Source organism: Lithobates pipiens, unplaced genomic scaffold, assembly GCF_037356315.1.
Source record: "Lithobates pipiens isolate NorthernLeopardFrog02 unplaced genomic scaffold, aLitPip1_a1.2 Scaffold_18, whole genome shotgun sequence".
NCBI classification, from domain to species: domain Eukaryota; kingdom Metazoa; phylum Chordata; class Amphibia; order Anura; family Ranidae; genus Lithobates; species Lithobates pipiens.
Window position 1 is genome coordinate 628,619,228 of NW_027507758.1, and position 20,176 is coordinate 628,639,403.

The 20,176-nt window shown below is 47.3% G+C and overlaps 1 protein-coding gene across 1 annotated transcript in view; it reads right to left on the minus strand.

Annotated features, from left to right (window-relative positions):
- LOC143986874 (uncharacterized) overlaps nt 1–20,176 on the minus strand; it is a 259,820-nt gene that overhangs the window by 176,807 nt on the left and 62,837 nt on the right.

The following is a 20,176-nucleotide window of genomic DNA, read 5'->3' on the forward strand; positions in this document are numbered from 1 at the left end:
TCCATCTGTAGGAAACACACACACTGACTGAATACATTGTTTCTATGTGTTTATCAGATGATGGGGGATCTAGGTGGAGCCTCCGTACTGCTCTCTCCTTTACAATAAAGTCTCCTCTTACCCGGTGATGTGAGGGGCGGCTGATTGTCCATCATGACGTCCTTGTAGAGATCCTTGTGTCCTTCTAAATACTCCCACTCCTCCATGGAGAAATAGACAGTGACATCCTGACACCTTATAGGAACCTGACACACACAATGATACAGTCACCATCCAGACACATCCCTTGTCTGTTACTGGATAATGTCCCAGAATTCCCAGAATCCTCCTCACCTCTCCTCCATCATCTCTCTGGTGACTTCTAGAATCTTCTTTGTATTTCTCTATTCTATCAGGGAGGGAGGTGGAGGCAATGTGATGGTCATATGATCTCCAGACTTCACAGGAGGAAAACTCTAGATCTGAACACAAATAGTAAAATCAAATGATATTCTCAGAATCCTCCTCACCTCACCATTCAGGTCTTCATTTTATTAAAGCCCCACTTCAGACTGAGGTATAATTTTCCCACACAGGACCCCCACACTATGCAGGTTAAAAGCTTGCAGCGGGAATTCTGATGTCATTACATACAATGCAGGACCAACAGTCCCACTTTGCTAGCGAGGATGTCCAGAGTCCACCCACATCCTATCAGAAAAAAAAGCCAGATGGAGGGACATTTAGGGGGAGGAGCTGTGAGGTCAGTGTGATGTCATAGGACATATAGACTCTGGATAGGGACATTGGGAGGAGGAGCTGTGAGGTCAGTGTGATGTCATAGGACATATAGACTCTGGATGGATGTACATGTGGATGGGGAGATTTGAGGGGTCCTCTATGTGAGGCTCTCATGCAAACCAAATCATTGTTCCTGGGTGTGTCCTTCCTCTCCTAAACTGAAGAGTGAACTTTGACCTTTACCATACAGAAATCTGTCAGGAATGTGTGAAAGTAAGCTCTCATGTGATCAGGTGACGTGCGGAGGAATGGAGTGTAAATAGCAGACAATTTTCTCCAGAGCTCCTAATGGTGGGGATGGATTTTGCTGAGTGCTGGTGCCAAGTTTCCACCCCCCAGGATCACTGCAGGTGTGGAGAAAAGCTGTGTAAGAGGATATGGAGGAGAGATGAGGAGGAGATCCAGGAATCAGGATAAAGGTCAGGACAAGCAACAGACGAGCGCATCCAAGAGATGAAGCCGGGGTCACTACACAGAAAATCAATCCAAGGAAACAACAGGCAGGACGAGGAATAGCAAGAAGGAGCTCAGAGACCAATGAGAATATTGCTCAGCCAATGGGAGATGATCTCAGCATGACTTAAATAATGAAGGAGATGAGGGGGAGGGGAGGAAGTCACCTATGGTGGGGCTTGACAAATTTGCTTCTACTATCAGAAGGTATCTCTGATAGGGCACCTGATGTAAGGACAGACATCGCTTGGGACATCTGATGTCAGGCAACGTGGCTAGTGACGCGCTCAGGGCTCCCACTGATTCAGCATTATGGTGAGTTGAATGATTTCATTTCATATTACAATGTAATAATAGAAATAATGTGCTTCAATCATCCTGACACCATAACAATCATGGCGCCGGGATGACTGAAGCGCCAACACCAGGTATTTGGAGTATCTTTATCTGCTGATTGTCAAACTCTGGAAAACACATATTTCTATTGTGTAGGATCGGGGGGCTGCTGTCTCTCCTTTCCCTCTCCCCCCGAATCTCAGACTCTAACCACACCCCTTTGCACCACGCCCACTATTTTACATAAACCACGCCCACATTTTTTCACCTTTTTATATGCCACACCTATAACTGCATGCCCCGCCCCCCTAATGATAATACAACTCCGCCTACTGCCAAAAAAGTGTCCCGGATTTTTTTTTTACAATGTTGGCAACTATGAAATTCAGCTGGTTCAGCAGGGATCAGTCACATTTCCATCCATGTGTGGTCACTGCCGGATAAAAGTCACTCCATCAGCGGCTGCAGCCAATAGCTTCATCACTGATCTGTGTATTCTGAGAGTGGAGGAGCGCCCCCCATTGTCAGAATACAATAGTGCAGCAGGGAGGATTCCCACCATCCCCTTCCAATGTGTAGATGGGAGAATCACTTCCCTTTTTCACTCAGCCCTAAGGTTGCCCCCTCATCTCTTTAAACCCGAACACATATGAATTACACGGGTTCTGAGGCAAATTTAATGCAGATAAGGCACCAAGTGAGTTTAATTACCACCTTAATTAGCCACAGAACCCGTGTAATTCATATGTGTTCGGGATTAAAGGGATAAGGTGACAACCTGACTGAGCCCACTGGATGAACAATAAAACTGAACCATGTATGGGCAGCTTTGCAAGGAAGATATATTAATCATCAACTGATCCCCCTGAAGGGGTTAATCTACATATTACCTTCTCTGCCACCAGATCCAGCAATGTCTCTTCCTTGCGTCCTTTGGAATGGCCTGTGTACATGACATCACTTCCTGTCTGTACCTGACATCACTTCCTGTCTGTATTCCATAGAGACTTCCTGTCTGGGTAGAGGTGAGATCACCACCTTGTGGAGCTCAGAGGAACTGCAGCCCAGTAGTGATGGGAAGTCCGGATCTTTTAACTGAATCGGTTCATTTAGAACTACTCAGTGAAATGAACCGATTTAATGAACCGATTCTTCGGTTCTTCGGTTCACTTGCTGAGTCTACTGACAAGCAAGTGAACTGAAGCTCTGACTCAACCTTCTTAAATGATTAGAATCAAAAGAATGATTCTTCTCAGAAGGTTGGCAGCTCCTGGGGAGGTTTACTTGCATTTAGTTCCTTGCTACAAGCACAAGCACAATCCTATTATTCTGTCAGATCAGCCAGCGTCATCAATTTTGGTGACACACATAAAGCTATGAAAATGAAAAGCTGATTTTTGTGCATGTGATGGGCCAACTACACAGTTAACATTGCTAGACATCAGATTTTTCCGTTCTCTTTACAGTGCATGCACAGGAAAAATGATTGTATTTTACTTCCGCGTGCAGGCGAAGTATCCACGGTAGTAAAATCCAATCGTTAGGCTCCTTTCACACTTGTGCGACTTGAAAGTCATGCAATTTTTGCCACGATTTTTACCGTGACTTTGATGCGATTTTGATGTGACTTGAAGGAATATTTATGTAATCTTGAGGTCTCTGCCTCAAGTCGCATCAAAATCGGACCAAAGTAGTGCAGTAACTACTTTGAAGTCGCTGTGACTGGAAGACCCACAGATATGAACGGTACTCATTGGAAATCTTGGGGTACGACTTGTCATGCGACTTTGTAGTCCCAAGTTGCATGATAAGTCACACAAGTGTAAAAGGAGCCTCATTATGCACTGTAAAGACTACGGACAAATCTGATGGCTAGCAATCTTACCTGTGAAGTTGGCCCATCAGAATGCAGAAAATACACACAAAAACACGCTTTTCATTTACACAACTGTTTGTGCATCACCGTAAGTCGCAATATTGGCTGCTCCTATAGATTGCTTGATCTGACAGAACACCTGCTACCCAGGTTACTGAGCACAATCCTATACTCATATAATCATATACCAGACCCCATATGCAATAAAGAGAACCTGTCACTTCCACAAACGATCACATAGGGGCTTGTTAAGTGAAAAAAATTAATAAAATAAAAACTAAAACCATCCCCACCAACCCTGATATCTGCATGTGAATAAATGTGCGTAGGGCATGAGCGTGTACATAAACGATGATTGCTTCACACGTTAGGTGTCACCACAAACGCTAGAGTGACTGCAATAATTCTAGAAATATAATTCATGGTTAATGAATGTACTGTACAGGCTTTTAAATTGTCATCCATTGAGAATTTAACACTTTCCTTCCTTTTTGATCAGTATGATCAGAGTTATAATCAATTGGATCATAGGGAAATGTGTTATAACTACTGGTGGTGACTCATGTTTCTTTCAGTGTTCTAAAAACGGATATGATTCTTTAACTCGGTAACTTGTATGATTCTTTAACTCGGTGTACTGTATGATTCTTTAACTCGGTAACTTGTATGATTCTTTATCTCGGTGTACTGTGTACTCCTGGCTCTTGTTTTAAGTTTGTATCCAGTTCCTGAGTGTCACTGTGCTTCGAGTCAGCTGATTGGTTGCAGGGAGGGGCGGAGCTCTCTCACTCTAGGATCATATTACCACTGCCAGCTCTGCTGCTCTGCTATGTACTGAGTGCAGAGTGAACTGTTCCAAACGAATCAGTTCACTGAAAAGAATCGATTCATCCAGTTCACTAAAAAGAATCGATTCAAAAGAACGATTCGTTCATGAACTGGACATCACTACAGCCCAGAGAAACATCTCGTAGTGTGAACACGGCCTTGTGCTGTATGTGTATGTACTGTATATCCTTCCCCTTTCTCTCCTTCCGGAGTGTGTATTAAGAGGTGGAGCTCTGAGTGTGTATGAAGAGGCGGAGCTCTGAGTGTGTATGAAGAGGCGGAGCTCTGAGTGTGTATGAAGAGGCGGAGCTCTGAGTGTGTATGAAGAGGCGGAGTTTTGAGTGTGTATGAAGAGGCGGAGCTCTGAGTGTGTATGAAGAGGAGGAGCTCTGAGTGTGTATGAAGAGGAGGAGCTCTGAGTGTGTATGAAGAGGAGGAGCTCTGAGTGTGTATGAAGAGGAGGAGCTCTGAGTGTGTATGAAGGGGAGGAGCTCTGAGTGTGTATGAAGGGGCGGAGCTCTGAGTGTGTATGAAGAGGCGGAGCCCTGCGTGTGTATATAGGGGCAGAGCTCCTTCTGGTCGGAGGAGGAGGAGTCTAGGAGGGAGATGACAGAAAGCGCAGCAGACTTGCAGGAGTGAGTGACGAGGATCCGGTTCCTTTGCCGTCAAAGGTGAGGAGAATGTGAAGGATGTGGGTGACTCTGGTAGATGAAAAGTTGGGAGTCATATTGGTCTGGTGAGTGGGGAAGCACCACTAAGGGGGCGCCCTCACCATCACGTGTGTAAGAGGAGGAAGAAGGCGTGGCTACACTACAGCTGCCACAGTTTGGAGCTCCGAGAACTTTACACCTTATCAACTTTTCATTGAATAGTGGATTTATTTAATTTTTTTTTTTAAATAAGTTCATTGAAGTAGATGCAAAGTGGAAGCAGTGGACTTGCAGAGAACACTATATTGAGCACAAAATATTGTATGATTACATGAATTTGCACAGGTTGTTAGTTTATTTAATATAGCAGCAAATATCATAAGATGAAAGAAGTAGGTGTAAAGTGGAAGCAGTGGATCTGCAGGGAACGGCATTTTGAGTACAAAGCACTTTATGTTGTATATGAATTTGCACATGGATCAGTTTACTTAATTTATTGATAAACACCATAAGATCAGTGAAGTAGGTGTAAAGTGGAAGCAGTAGATCTGCAGAGAATATTATTTGAGCCCCTAGCACTTTATATATGAATGTCTCCACATATTGTAGTGTATTTGTGATGATTTATGTGCACACAATAGGACAGCGCTGTGACACATAATGCTCTTCTAGGTGATAAAGGGAATACTTACCTTTGTTACAGCAGCAGTCCGGTATAAGTTATTTCTGTAGGTATTTGAGTTGTTACACATAGCGCGGGTTTTATTCTATTTATATTGGGGACATAATTGCACAAATCTGGGGATCAGGAGCCATTTCCACCCTTTACTCTCGGCTGCGGCTCTTTGTATCCATATAACAGATGTTCTACATGACTAAATCTGACATCAATTTTACTGCAAAATCAAAGGGGCCAAAATGTCTCCCCCCCCCCCCAGCAGTAATATATTCCTATCCCCCTTGGTGGGAGTGGAGATGACCCATCTATAAGGATATACAGTACATACACACAGCACAAGGCCGTGTTCACACTACCAGATGTTCCTCGGGGTTGCAGTTCCTCTGAGATCCACAAGATGGTTATCTCACCTCTACCCAGACAGGAAGTCTCTATGGAATACAAACAGGAAATGATGTGAGGAACAACAGGAAGTAAAGTCATCTAGAGACAGAAAGTTCCATGTGTTAGAGGAGACCTTGCTGGATCTGGTGGCAGAGGAGGTAACACGTAGATTAACCCCTTCAGGGGGATCAGTTGATGATGAATATATCTTGCTTCCAAAGCTGGCCATACATGGTTCAAATTTATCGTTCAGCCCGCGGGATGAGAGGAAAAAACAAAAAGTGATTACCCCATCCACACATTGGAGGGGGATGGGGGAATCCTTCCCGCTGCACTATTGTATTCTGACAATGGGGGGCGCTCCTCCGCTCTCAGAATACACAGATCAGTGATGAAGCTATTGACTGCAGCCGCTGATGGAGTGACATTTATCTGGCAGTGACCACACATGGATGGAAATGTGACCAATCCCTGCTGAACTCGCTGAATTTCCATGTCTCTATGGTCACCATAAGTGACTTCCTCCCCTCCCCCTCATCTCCTTCATTATGTAAGTCATGTTGAGATAATTAGCTATGCTAATCACAGGCAGTGAGACATTGCCCTGATGCGCGGCTGCAGAGATTGGGCAATGTCTAACTGCCTGTGATTAGCGCTGTGCCGACTTCCTGGCGGGCTCTGCACGTGGACCATGCAAACACGCCTGAGCTCATCCCTATTGGCTGAGCAATATTCTCATTTGTCTCTGAGCTCCTTCTTGTTATTCCTCGTCCTGCCTGTTGTTTCCTTGGATTGATTTTCTGTGTAGTGACCCCGGCTTCATCTCTTGGATGCGCTCGTCTGTTGCTTGTCCTGACCTTTATCCTGATTCCTGGATCTCCTCCTCATCTCTCCTCCATATCCTCTTACACAGCTTTTCTTCACACCTGCAGTGATCCTGGGGGGTGGAAACTTGGCACCAGCACTCAACAAAATCCATCCCCTCCATTCGGAGCTCTGGAGAAAATTGTCTGCTATTTACACTCCGTTCTTTCGCACGTCACCTGATCACATGAGAGCTTACTTTCACACATTCCTGACAGATTTCTGTATGGTAAAGGTTAAAGTCCACTTGACTTTAGGAGAGGAAGGACACATCCAGGAACAATGATTTGGTTTGCACAGGAGCCTCATATAGAGGACCCCTCAAATCTCCCCATCCAAATGTCCCTCCATCCAGATTCTATATGTCCTATGACATCACACTGACCTCACAGCTCCTCCTCCCAATGTCCCTCCATCCAGAGTCTATATGTCCTATGACATCACACTGACCTCACAGCTCCTCCTCCCAATGTCCCTCCATTATCTGATTATCTAATAGTTTCTTGAAACTATCGATGCTCCTGCCCCCCCCCCCTGACACCACCGCCTGTGGAAGGGAATTCCACATCCTTGCCGCTCTTACAGTAAATAACCCTCTACGTAGTTTAAGGTTAAACCTCTTTTCTTCTAATTTTAATGAGTGGTCATGAGTCTTGTTAAACTCCCTTCTGCCAAAAAGTTTTATCCCCATTATGGGGTCATCAGTACGGTATTTGTATATTGAAATCATATCCCCTCTCAAGTGTCTCTTCTCCAGATAGAATAAGTTCAGTGCTCACAACATTTCCTCATAACTAGGGATGAGCCGAACACCCCCCCGGTTCGGATCGCACCAGAACATTCGAACGAACCAAAACTTTGTACGAACTTTAGAACCCCACTGAAGTCTATGGGGCTCGAATGTTCGAAATCAAAAGTGCTAATTTTAAAGGCTAATATACAAGATATTGTCCTAAAAAGGGTTTGGGGACCTGGCTCCTGCCCCAGGGGGGCATGTATCAATGCAAAATGTTTTCTTAAAAACTGATGTTTTTTTGGGAGCACTGATTTTAATGACCATTAAACTGAAAAAAAAGTGAAATATTCCTTTAAATATCATGCCTGGGGGGTGTCTATAGTATGCCTGTGAAGTGCCACGTGTTTCCCGTGTTTAGAGCAGTCCCTGCACAAAATGACATTTAACGGAAAAAAAGTCATTTAAAATTGCTTGCGGTTTTAATGTAATGTCTGGTTCCAGCAATATGGATGAAAATCATTGAGAAAAATTGCATGAATACCCCCCTTGCCCATTACCAGCCCCTTTGGGTCTTGTAGGGGTATTAAGGGGAACCCCGTACCCATATTAAAAAAAGGAAAGATGTGGGGCCCCCAGGCCCTATATACTCAGAACAGCAGTATACAGGCGGTGCAAACAAGACAGGGACTGTGTAGGTTTGTTGTGTTAAGTAGAATCTGTTTGTAATTTTGAACTGGTACATTTTCAAGTGTAGCTCCAGTCAAAAAAATCTATTTTTAAGCTTTTTGAAAAACATAGGGAATTTTTATAACCCCTGTATAATTCTTTTGGCTGTCCGTCTTTTTTCATCTCACTTCCTGTTGTATCCTTCCGTTTGCAAGTAGGAGATGTTTGTAAGTTGGATGCTTGAAAGTAGGGGCCTGCTCTATATACTCTGCATAAATTTCACCCTAAGTTGTTGGTGTTGCCACAAGTTAACACTGTAAGCCCTCAAAGTGACTCTTGGTGGGCGCTGGAGCACCCTGCTGTGAACGATTATATCAAGAATTGTAATTACATGCCATTGTTGAACAGTGGTAGAAAAATTGGGCCTTTGGCTGTGGTGCTGGTGCCACAACACTGTAAGTCCTCAGTTACTCTCAGTGGACGCATGAACGGGCCCTGCTGTGAAATATTATATCAAGAATTGTAATTACATGCACCTGTTAAACAGGGGCTGAAAAATTGGACCTTAGGCACTGGTGCCACAACACTGCAACACCTCACAGAAACTCTAGTTGGAGATCAGGAATGAGCCCTGCTGCAAAGCATTGCATCAAAAATTGTAATTACATGCCCCTATTAAACAGGGGCTGAAAAATTGGGCCTTAGTCACTTGTGCTGGTGCCACGACACTGCAACCTCTCCCAGATACTCTAGTTGGAGTGAAGGAATGAGCCCTGCTGCAAAGCATTGCATCAAAAATTGTAATTACATGCCCCTGTTAAACAGGGGCTGAACAATTGGGCCTTAGCCACTCGTGGCATCACCCAGAACCAAAAATGTTCTTCCAAGCCATCAGCAGGATCATTGAGGAGGAAGAGGATAGTTAGTCAACATAACAGGACAGTCACTCAGCATCAGCATAGGCAGTCTTGAAGGGATGTGACATTTAAAAAAAATTTTTTTGTTTACATCAGCTTCAGGTGCTTGGTAGCTGGTGGTGATCCAAGACTGATTAATCTTTGTGAAGGTCAGTCGATCAACTGAGTCGGTGGACAGGCACACCCTTTGATCAGTTACAAAGCCTCCAGCGGCACTGAATGTGCATTCTGAAAGGACGCTGGATGCAGGACAGGCCAGTAGCTCAATTGCATACTGTGCAAGCTCTGGCCAGTGATCCATCCTCAAGATCCAGTAAGCCAGAGGATTTTTGGTGAGAAAGGTGTCCAAGTCTGACCTTGCCCCTAGGTGTTCCTGCACCATGTAAATCAGTCGCTGGCGATGGTTGCTGGAACCGATCATACCTTGGGCCTGCGGACTAAAAAATTGTCTGAACGCATCGGTCAGACTGCCACCTTCTCCACCGCTCCTTCTGTGACTGGCCGAAGCCTCAGCAACACATTGTCCAGGACCAGGAGTTTGTAAGCTCCCCGGTCTCTGGGAATATGTTGCACAGACCTTTCTGCAAGGCCTCCCGAAGATGTCTCATCCTCTGCTCCCTCTGCGATGGCAAGATTATGTCCGCAACCTTACCTTTGTACCGTGGATCAAGGAGAGTGGCCAGCCAGTAATGGTCCCTCTCCTTGATCCGAAGAATATGAGGCTTTGCAGGATCAAGGAGGCCATGCAGCTAGGTTAGTTGAGGCATTCGGCCCGGAGTCCTCTGGGTCACTAAGGACGTCATGATCCGCAGCCACCTCCCCCCAGCCACGTACAATTCCACGTGTTTCTTGGGACTGTAAATCATCCCTAAAAGACTGCTGCTGCTGATGCTGAGTGCCAGGCTCCACCTCCATGCTGACACAAGCCTCCTCCTCCTCTTCCTGTGTGATGGGTGGGACAGCAGGAACACTGTCTGGATAAAGGGGCCCTTGAGAGGCAAGGAAGTCCTCCTCTTCCTGCCTCTGTTCTTCTTCAAGTGCCCTGTCCATTATTCCACACAGCGTATGCTCCAACAGGTGGACAGGAGGTACAGTGTCACTGATGCATGCACTGTCACTGCTCACCATCCTCGTGGCCTCCTCAAACGGTGACAGGACAGTGCATGCATCCCTGATAATGCCCCACTGGCGTGGTGAAAAAAAAACAAGCTCCCCTGCCCCTGTCCTGGTGCCGTAGTAACACATGTACTCATTGATGGCCCTCTACTGCGTGTACAGCCACTGCAGCATGGCCAACGTTGAGTTCCACCTGGTAGGCTTGTCGCATATAAGGCAGTTCTTGGGCAGGTTCAACTCCTTTTGGTGCTCAGCCAGCTGAGCACTGGCATTATATGATCGGTGGAAATGCGCAAAGACTTTCCTGGCCTGCCTCAGGACATCCTGTAAGCCCGGGTACTTGCCCAAGAACCACTGCACCACCAGGTTAAGGATGTGATCCACACAGGGCACATGGGTCAGTTGTTCCTGTCGGAGAGCGGAGAGGAGGTTGGTGCCATTGTTGCAAACCACCATTCCTGGCTTAAGCTGGTGTGGTGTCAACCACCTCTCGGCCTGCCCTGCAGAGCTGACAAAGTATCTGCCCCAGTGTGGCTCCTGTCCCCCAAACAAACCATAGCAAGCACGGCATGGCATCTTTTTGCTTACATACTTGCATAGCCCCTTGAACACCTACAGAGCACCGCTGGTTCCGAGGACAAAGCACAGGAAGAGGCCATGGAGGAAGAAGAAGAGGAGGGGGTGGAGGAGAGAGGTGTGTCACAACCAGTAGTACCATTTTAGAGGCGTGTTGATGGAACAACCTCCAACACTACTGCACATTGTCCTGCATCCTTCCCAGCTGCCAGAAGAGTGACCCAATTGGCCGTGAAAGATAGGTAACGTCCCTGTCCATGCCTGCTGGACCATGAGTCAGCGGTAATATGCACCTTACCGCTGACCGCCCTGTCCAGAAAGGCATGGACCTTGCCTTCCACATGCCGGTAGAGAGCCGGAATCACCTTCCATGAGAAAAAGTGGCGTTTGGGAACCTGCCACTGAGGAACCGCACATTGCACAAACTTACGGAAGAGGCCGAGTATACCAACTGCAAAGGCAGCAGTTGAAGTACTAGCAATTTAGCCAAGCTAACATTCAACCACTGGGCATGTGGATGGCTGGGAGTGAACTTCTTTTGACGGTCCAGCAGCTGTGGCAGGGAAATTTGCCTGCTACAATCGGACGTCGGTATACTGCTAGCAGAGTGCCCGCAAGTACTTGGCTGTGACTCCCCTAATTCTACACCTTCACCTCTCAGTGCAAGTTTCCGAGAGGACTGAAGGTATAGTGGGGTTGGAGATCCCAGCTGATGAGGAGCAAGGAGAGGTCTGCTTTGTTCTTTGGTGTGGGTCTTTAAAGTACGCTTGCCAACGAGCTGCATGGCAGGTCAACATATGTCTGGTCAAACATGTGGTGTCCAAGTGGCTGATATTTTGGCCACGCGAGATACACTTGAGACATGTAGGAAGGTGGTGCGTAGGCCCACCTGAATTTGTAGGAGGAGCCTCGCCGTTATAAGCCGGCCCCGGGTCCTCCCTGACCTATCGGCTTTTCTCGTCAGTTGTGGGAGTTTTATTGATGGTTAGGGGGCATTGTGTGATCTTTGGACACTCGTGCTCACGTCATTTCCGGTATCACTTGTGGACTCGGACGGCTGCTGAGGGTTGCATTTTTCCCTGCTTTCGTGCAGGTGCAGGTAGCAATTGGGGGGTCGGGGGGATTGTCACTGCCGGCGGAAGATGCATTTCCATATGTGGTTCATAATTTTTATTCCGAGGCGGTGAGGGGATTGTCACTGCCAGAGGAAGACGCCATTACCATGTGGGGTTCATAATTTCTATTCCGAGGTGGGGGGGATTGTCACTGCCGGTGGAAGACGCTACCATAATTACTGTTCGGGGGGGAGGGGGGGGTTGGCACTCGGGGGGGGGGGGGGGGTGCATGGCACTGGTCTTGGGGTCTGCTGAGCATTTTGAGCTTTGCAATTTTTTTCTGCATCACCCTGGTCCATGTAGTCAGGTGCTGCATGTCGCAATTTAGACTTATTCAGGAAGCTATAAACACCAGGATTCGATCACTGGCTGGCGACTTGCTCAATATAGAATGTTTCTTGTTTTTTAGATGTGTCAGCTGCTACATGGGGGAAAAAAAAGAGAGTCATGTTCATGCAAGGTTGGCATAGCTGGTGTGTTTACAGGCATTCTTTTTTATCTTTGTTCATTTAAACACGGATGGCTGCGGGTACATTCCAATGCTGCAGGCTTAACTTCATGAGGCGGTGCAGCTGCAGCATGGCTTGGAGCTCTTTGCTCACAGTTCAGCAGCAGCGGTGCAGCTGGGCAGCCTCATCTGTGTCTTTTCGCAGGATGACTACTGGTATCAGCACCAGGCTAGTTGGTCAGAGGGGTCATGCATTTCAGGTTTCAGTATCATGTTCATCTCATTTCCCGGGGCTCTGGCACCTTGCTACATTTCACGGTTGATAATTTGGGCTTTCGCTTTTCAAACTATCCTGTAATGTCGCATTTCATGCTTATTTTTTTTTTTTCCCCAGGAGCTGGTTGGAGTGTGTGTGTGTGTGTGTGTGATCAGCCAATACGAGTTTTCTCTTTTTTTTGTCAGTAAGCTTAGTAAGTGCCTGTACTTTTCAGATTTGGGTTGATTTCACTTGGTAGCCACGGTCTGGTTATAGGTCCCAGGCAGAAGGCACATGCTTTGTTCACAGGGATACAGGGCAGGGTTCATCTGAGGGGTTTCCATACACGCAAAAAAAAAACTTGGTATTGTTACGGTTGTTGTCGGGTCTCTTCTGGGCTCATAGGTCATCACGGCCTAACTCACTTTCTTTCATTGTCACTTTCACTTATTTCATTGTCATTGTCACTTATTCTGTCTGGTTCATATACCACATCAGATGGGAGGGGCTCACAAGGGCACCTTCAGGTTTCACTTGGGGCAGCCCACTTCAGGTCGAGAAGGGGGGGGGGGGCGCTTGGACAGGGTTTTCCATGACCTCCGTCACCAGGAAGTCTTGCGGTGTTTGCATTTCACACAATCTTGTTTGGATCAGTAATATTGCTGCTCATTTCAGAACTTGTTTTCCTGTTGCTCCAATTATGTTTCGCAAGGTTATTTGTTGGCATGTTTCATTCCCATTGTTCTTTAGTCGGTTATACGTACTATCAAGCTTTCTGCACGTCTATCAGGACCTGGGGTTGTTTCTTCTTTAGTTTTTACAGTTCTGGCTTATTTCAGGTAGGTATGTGATTGTTTACCTTGAGTTTCAGGTTATTCACAGTAGGGCTGGGTTAGGTTTCACCTGTTTGGATTTCACGGCATTACTCCATCTCTGAGGTGCCTATCATGCTTAAGCGCATACAGGTTGAGGCGATCGTTTGATTGTCCAGGGTGGTGGCAAGTCCCCTCATCCGTTTCACACACGTCATCATTCCACTACCTTGATATCTTACCTGACACATTTTCAGGTCATAGGGCCTGAGTGTACATTTTTAATTACCTGCTAAAACCGCATGCGGCTCGGCTCTATCTATTTCGTATACTAACACATTTCCAGTTTCCTTTTCTTCACAATGTCACAACCTACGCACGGGAGTATTGTTAGATTTGTAACAAGGAGAATGTTTTGGTCAGGGGCTGGGTCTTCGTTTCACGGATTTATCACTCACTCGCCATTTCATTGTGACAAACGGTCACGGTTACAGGCTTGTCATGTTGTTTCCTAACTCACTGTCACTTGTGTCAATTAGATCATGTCTCAGGCTGCAGACATCAAAGATTCTGAAATTATCTCTCCTTCCCAGGCTAGGGATTCCGAACATGACAGCACACCATCCATGAGGTCTTGGACAGTCCCCAGATTAATAGCCAAACTTGGACGTAAAGGGGTCGCATACTCGGCTTCAGAACGCAAAGCGGAACTTTTCAGACTGTTATTCCCCAGTGCTTCAGGCTCCACCCCCGAGCAAGTTACCCTTCGTTCTGTTGGTGCATCTCTCACGTTAATTCACTCCTCCCTCAATGTGTTGGCAACATCCTTTCAGGAGTTACGAGCCAGGGTAGAGGTCTTGGAAAGTTCTCCGTGCCCCGGCACCATTGGCACCTGCGATACCTGACACGTCAGTTGTCCCTGTGTTACCTTTGGTCATTCCGACAGCGTCAGGTAAAAGCGCTAGTTCATTATCTGTCACTCCAGCCCATTTCATCCCGGCTAGTATCAAAAAAGATATTTTGGATGGTAAGGACGTTAACCTAGCCTCCCTTTTGATTGCAGCCCATGACATAGTGGACAACAAGTCATACGCTTCTGGCGATGTCTCGCTGGTGGTCAAAACCAGGGACCCCAGGCTCAGTCGTAAACTTTCCATCCCTGATTTTGTTCTAGCTTTCAGCATCTTCAGGGATGTCGTTTGCTCAGTCAGTCCACAGCGGAGGGAGGAGCTTGACCTTTATTTATACGCAGTAGTTGAATTGGGTCAAAAGTATGGCGGTTCGGCTTTTTATGACTACCATCGGTCCTTTTCTGCTAAAGCGGCGGCGGTGTTTGCTCAGCACCAGGTCATAACTGACTGGAGCAATGTGGACACTGAACTTTTTTGTCGTCATTTTGCCAGGTTAAGGTCCCCCGTCTGCATCAAATGCCAGTCTTCTGCTCATACATCTTACTGGTGCCCTCTCGTGGGCCCCCCTGCGGTGCCAGGTACCTCCAGGGGGCCCTCTGGTTTGTTGACAACTCAGGGTCTTTCAACTTCATTTGATAAACTTGGCCGCCCCATTCAATTTTTCAGTCACAGGTATGTAACAACTTCAACTAGGGTTCATGCAACTACAGCCAGTGTCCCCTCCTGCATGTCTGTGTCAGCTGTTTTAGGGCGCATCCCAAATCGACTTGTTCTCTCAAACAAGGGAAGTCTTCCTGACTAAGCCGTATCAATATGTCTTTTTTGCGTGCCTGTTTGGCGTTCCATCCTTCCCCCCACACCTCCTTATCACCAGTGGCTTGGTCAAAGGCAAATTCTCTAATAAACTAAGGTTAATCTACGATTTGTCAGCGCCTCATTGCTCAGTGGTGCCTAGCTTAAATTCCTTAGTTCCATTGGAGGAATTTTCGCTTAAATATGCATCGGTGGATTTAGCTATCCAGCGCATCATCTGCATAGGAAGGAATGTTTGGCTGTCCAAAGCTGACATTTCTCATGCTTTCAAGCTCCTTCCTATTCAGCCTGCTCTTTGGCAGTAGCATGGGATCAAGTGGAGGGGTATGTACTATTTCGCCATTAAACTCCCCTTCGGGTCCAAAATTAGTCCTTGGCTTTTCAATGTGTTTGCTGATGCGCTCAATTGGATTCTCACTCAGAGGGGGCATTGTCAAGAGGTCATACATTATTTAGATGATTACCTCCTGATCGAGAATTCAGGCTGAGCACCATCGGATCTTCAGAAACTGGTGGCTGTGTTTTCTGCTCTTGATGTTCTTTTGGCAAGTAAGAAGATGGAAGGCCCCGCTACCACTCTGACCTTTTTAGGTATCGTGTGAGATTCCCAGACCATGCAGGCCAGCCTGCAAGTAGATAAATTGGTCAGAATCCGAGAACGGATCCATGGGTTCTTAGTTTCTCAAGCCACTTCCAGGAAAGATCTAGTCACTACTGGGCATGTTGAACTTCGCCATTAGGATCATTCCTCAGGGCAGGTCTTTCATTTCCCGGTTGCTGGCTTTGCTACCCGCAGTCCCTGATTCTGATTCCAAGGTCAAATTAGATTCAGCGGCTTTGTCCGATTTACGTATGTGGGATGAGTCCCTCCACCACTGGAACGGCGTTTCCATGTTCATTTCAGCTGTTTCAATGTCTTCCTTACAGGGAGTTGCAGTTTCATTAGTGGTCTGCAAAATTAAGCAGCAGACTCTCTATTCCATTTTGATTTTTCATCCCTTTTCCATCAGGTTCCGGACTCAGACATCTCGACTACCCCCGCCCCACATTTCTTGCTCCTGAGGATGGATTAGGTACACATTGGGCAGGCGCTTTGGGGTTGATCGACAGGTCACTGTCCGTCAACACCAGGAGGGCTTACCACACAGCTTGGAAAACCTTTCAGACTTTTCGCACTTTGTACCCCAGGTCGAACTGTTTTGATGTTCAATACATTTGTTTGCAGCTTATTCGGTCAAGGCTATTCTTGGGGGTATTCAAAAGAGTAACCCACCGGGCCCCAATAATAGGCTTCCTTTCTCCGGGATAGTCCTCTTTTGCCTTTTAACAGGGCCCCTCTCACCTCAGTGCTTTTCATCAAGCATTGCCGTGCTCTTTTGGGGAATCTGGGGCTCAACCCCAAATCCTACTCAGGTCATTCTTTTAGGATTGGGGCAGCTTCCGCGGCCTCGTGCCAGGGGGTCCCTGTTCATGTCATAAAAATATTAGGCAGGTGGAGGTCATCATGCTACTCCAGGTACATCCCCGAGCTACTTTTGGAGATGTCTCAAGTGTTTCTTCATTTGGCTGATTAATTGTTATTTGTCAAATAAACTTTCTTCTGTATTTTCATCCTACTGTCTTTTGTATTTGTTACCCCCTTTTAGGCATACTGACCTCGTGACCATGGCACATCCCAGGTCACCTTTTCAGCTTTCTTCTATTTTCCCTTTCCCTAACTATTACAAGAGTCTCTGAGTACAAATATTGCAAATAGCAGTGGTGCAATCTGATGCACTCGTCTCAAAAAAGGCCCACACCAAAGAACTTTCCGAATAATGCGCAGAGCCAGCGCCCTGCACAGGCGGAGCTCTGCGGTGTGATTCAGTCGGTGTGCTGCCCTTAAGCTGGCCCCCGGAGGGCATCGTGCCTCGTTGGAGATATGCCTCCTCCCTCCTATCAGGCACCCACGTGGAGTCAGTGACCTCATCATCCCCTCCCCTTTCATCACTGGAGCAAACCTGGCAGTATGCTGCAGCTGGTGGAACATGACTGTCAGATTGCTGTCCTTCTTGAGCATCCCCTCTCTCTGCGCTCACGCAACTGCCTTCCTCTAGCTGGGTATCATCATCAGAGCCTTCAAAACGCTGGGCATCCTCCTGGAGCATGTAACCAACACTGTGGTCAAATAGACATGGTGGGTCTAGCGAAGGAGTGACTGATGACATTGAGACAAGGGAAGAGGACACGTTGGCAGCTGCTTTGCTAGTACCCTGAGCCTGGGTGAGAGAGGATGAAGAGGGCTTGGTCATCCACTCTACTAAGTCTTCAGCATGATGCGGCTCAACACATCCAACTGTCAAAAATAAGCACAAGCGTGTCCTATGGCCACATGCTGATGACTATGCACCGCGTCCACGACCAGCACTGTTGTCTCTAGACACAGAGCCTGCTTGCCCTCTTTTATTGGCTCGTGACTTTCTGCCTCTCCTTGTTGGCCTTCCAGACATAGTAATGGCCTGCAGGGAGATGGGAAAACCAGCAATTGGGGTAGCTTTAGGTGCACACTGAGCAGATGACACAGTACACCGACTGTAATTACTGCAGCTGCCTGCCTGTGGTATAGGATCTGAAGAACACCAGCAAATGGGGTAGCTTCAGGTGTATACTGTGCAGAAGGCACACAACACCCACTGTAACAGCGCTAGGTTCACAAGCAAAAAGACACTGTCCCTGCCTATCCTGCTGTTTCCCTGCACGCCAACACACTACACAAGGCCACCGCGCTGGTGGCCTTATATAGTGTGGGGTGTGTACTAAACCCCCCTGAGCTATAATTGGCCACAGGCATCCTGCCTATGGCCAATTATGGCTCTCCTCGCTGCCGGCACTGTGATTGGCCAAGCATGCAGGGTCACCGTGCATGCTTGGCCAATTATGAGCCAGCAATGCACTGCGATGGCGCAGTGCATTGTTGGCCATGAGCACCACATGAATATGGCGCATACGGCCCACAAAATTATTCGGCGAACAGGTGGTGTTTTCGCGTCAAACAAGCGCTCGACTCGAACACCGAGCTCATCCCTACTCATAACTAATATCCTCCAGACCCTTTATTAGCTTTGCTGCCCTTCTTTGTACTCTATTTTTGTATTCCATTTCTAGTACATCCTTCCTGAGGACTGGTGCCCAGAACTGGACAGCATACTTTAGGTGCAGCTGGACCAGAGTCTTGTAGAGCGGGAGAATTGTTGTTTCCTCTCTGTTTGCTTTGTTAGCAGCAGCTTGGCATTGCATGCCATTGCTGAGCCTATCATCTACTAGGACCCCCAGGCCCTTTTCCATCATAGATTCTCCATATTCTCTTACACAGATTTTCTCTACACCTGTAGTGACCCTGGGGGGGATGGAATAGGTTTGCCACCTTTTCTTAAAGTCAAACCCGAACACTTTAGTGGTGGCATTTTGTTGCGTATACGCTATAAGATTGTAAAAGACCTATGACACTTTTGGTGGCCCGAAAGAGAGCAGTATTGTGGCATGACTAGAGTGCCATGGTGAATGGTGCATGCAGCCAAATTGTGAGTGCTCTGCATGGAAAGTGTGGGTCAGAAATAAATAATGCACAAAATGCAGGGATCAGATATGTGCTGGGGGATGCTTGGGGATCTGATATGTGCTGGGCGCACTTTAAGAGGGGAGAGGGCTAGTGCAAGGGTGGGTTGTATATTTGCTGGGGGTTGCTTGGGGGTCTGATATGTGCTTCGGGGGTGTTTTGTGAGTGGAGAGGGCTAGTGCAAGCGGGTTAGATATGTGCTTAGGGGTCTAATATGTGCTGAGGTGCTTTAGGAGTAGAGAGGGCTAGTGCAATATGGGGGTGGGGGGTCAGATATGCGCTGGTGGGACGCTTTAAGAGATGAGTTGGTTAGTGCAAGGGGGTCAGATATGTGCTAGGGGGTGCTTTGTGAGGGGAGAGGGCTAGTGTGAGGGGGTGGGGGTTAGATATGTGCTGAGGGGGTGCTTTTGTGAGGGGAGAGGGATAGTGCAGGGGGGTCAGATATGGTCGGATATGTGCTGGGGGGCGTTTGGGGGTCTGATATGTGTGGGGGTGTTTTGTGACGGTGAGTGTAAGGAGGTGGGGGTTAGATATGTTGTGCTGGGTGGCACCTTGGGGGTCTAATATGTGCTGGGGGTCCTTTTGGGAGGGGAGCGGGCTAGTGCAAGATGGGGGTGGGGGGACGCTTTATGAGAGGAGAGGGCTAGTGCAAGGGGGTCAGATATTTTCTGGGGGGCGCTTGGGGGTCTGATTTGCCAAAGTGCAACCCCCAACACATATCCTCTTAACCCCCCAATCGCTACACATGTTTTCCATTTTTCTCCTTCCCAGCCACTCTCCCCCTCCTCCCTGTTCATCTACAGAGCATAGAAAACTTTGTACAGACCTCGATCAGCGTGTCCCCCTGTGTGTGTGTGTGTAAAAAGAGTGGAGAAGGAGGGGGGGGTTGGGGGGGGGCTTTGATCCACTGACACTTTGCTGTTCTGAAACAGGCTGCCGTCGGGAGGGGAGACGCACATCAGATGGCGACCAGACTCTTCATTCCCGCTGCAGTCTGGGTCTGAGGAAGATGGAAAACTGAACACATCATTGAAAAACTGGACTGCCCGGGTGAAACTGGACAGGTGGCAACCCTAGGGTGGAAACCTGGCACCAGTGTGTAGCAAAATCCATCCCCACCATAAGGAGCTCTGGGGAAAATTGTCTGCTATTTACATTCCATTCCTCCGCACGTCACCTGATCACATGAGCGTTTACTTTTGCAGATTCCTGACAGATTTCTGTATGGTAAAGGTCAAAGTTCACTCTTCAGTTTAGGAGAGGAAGGACGCACCCAGGAACAATGATTTGGTTTTCACAGAGCCTCATATAGAGGACCCCTCAAATCCCCTTCTCCAAATGTCCCTCCATATAGAGTTAATATGT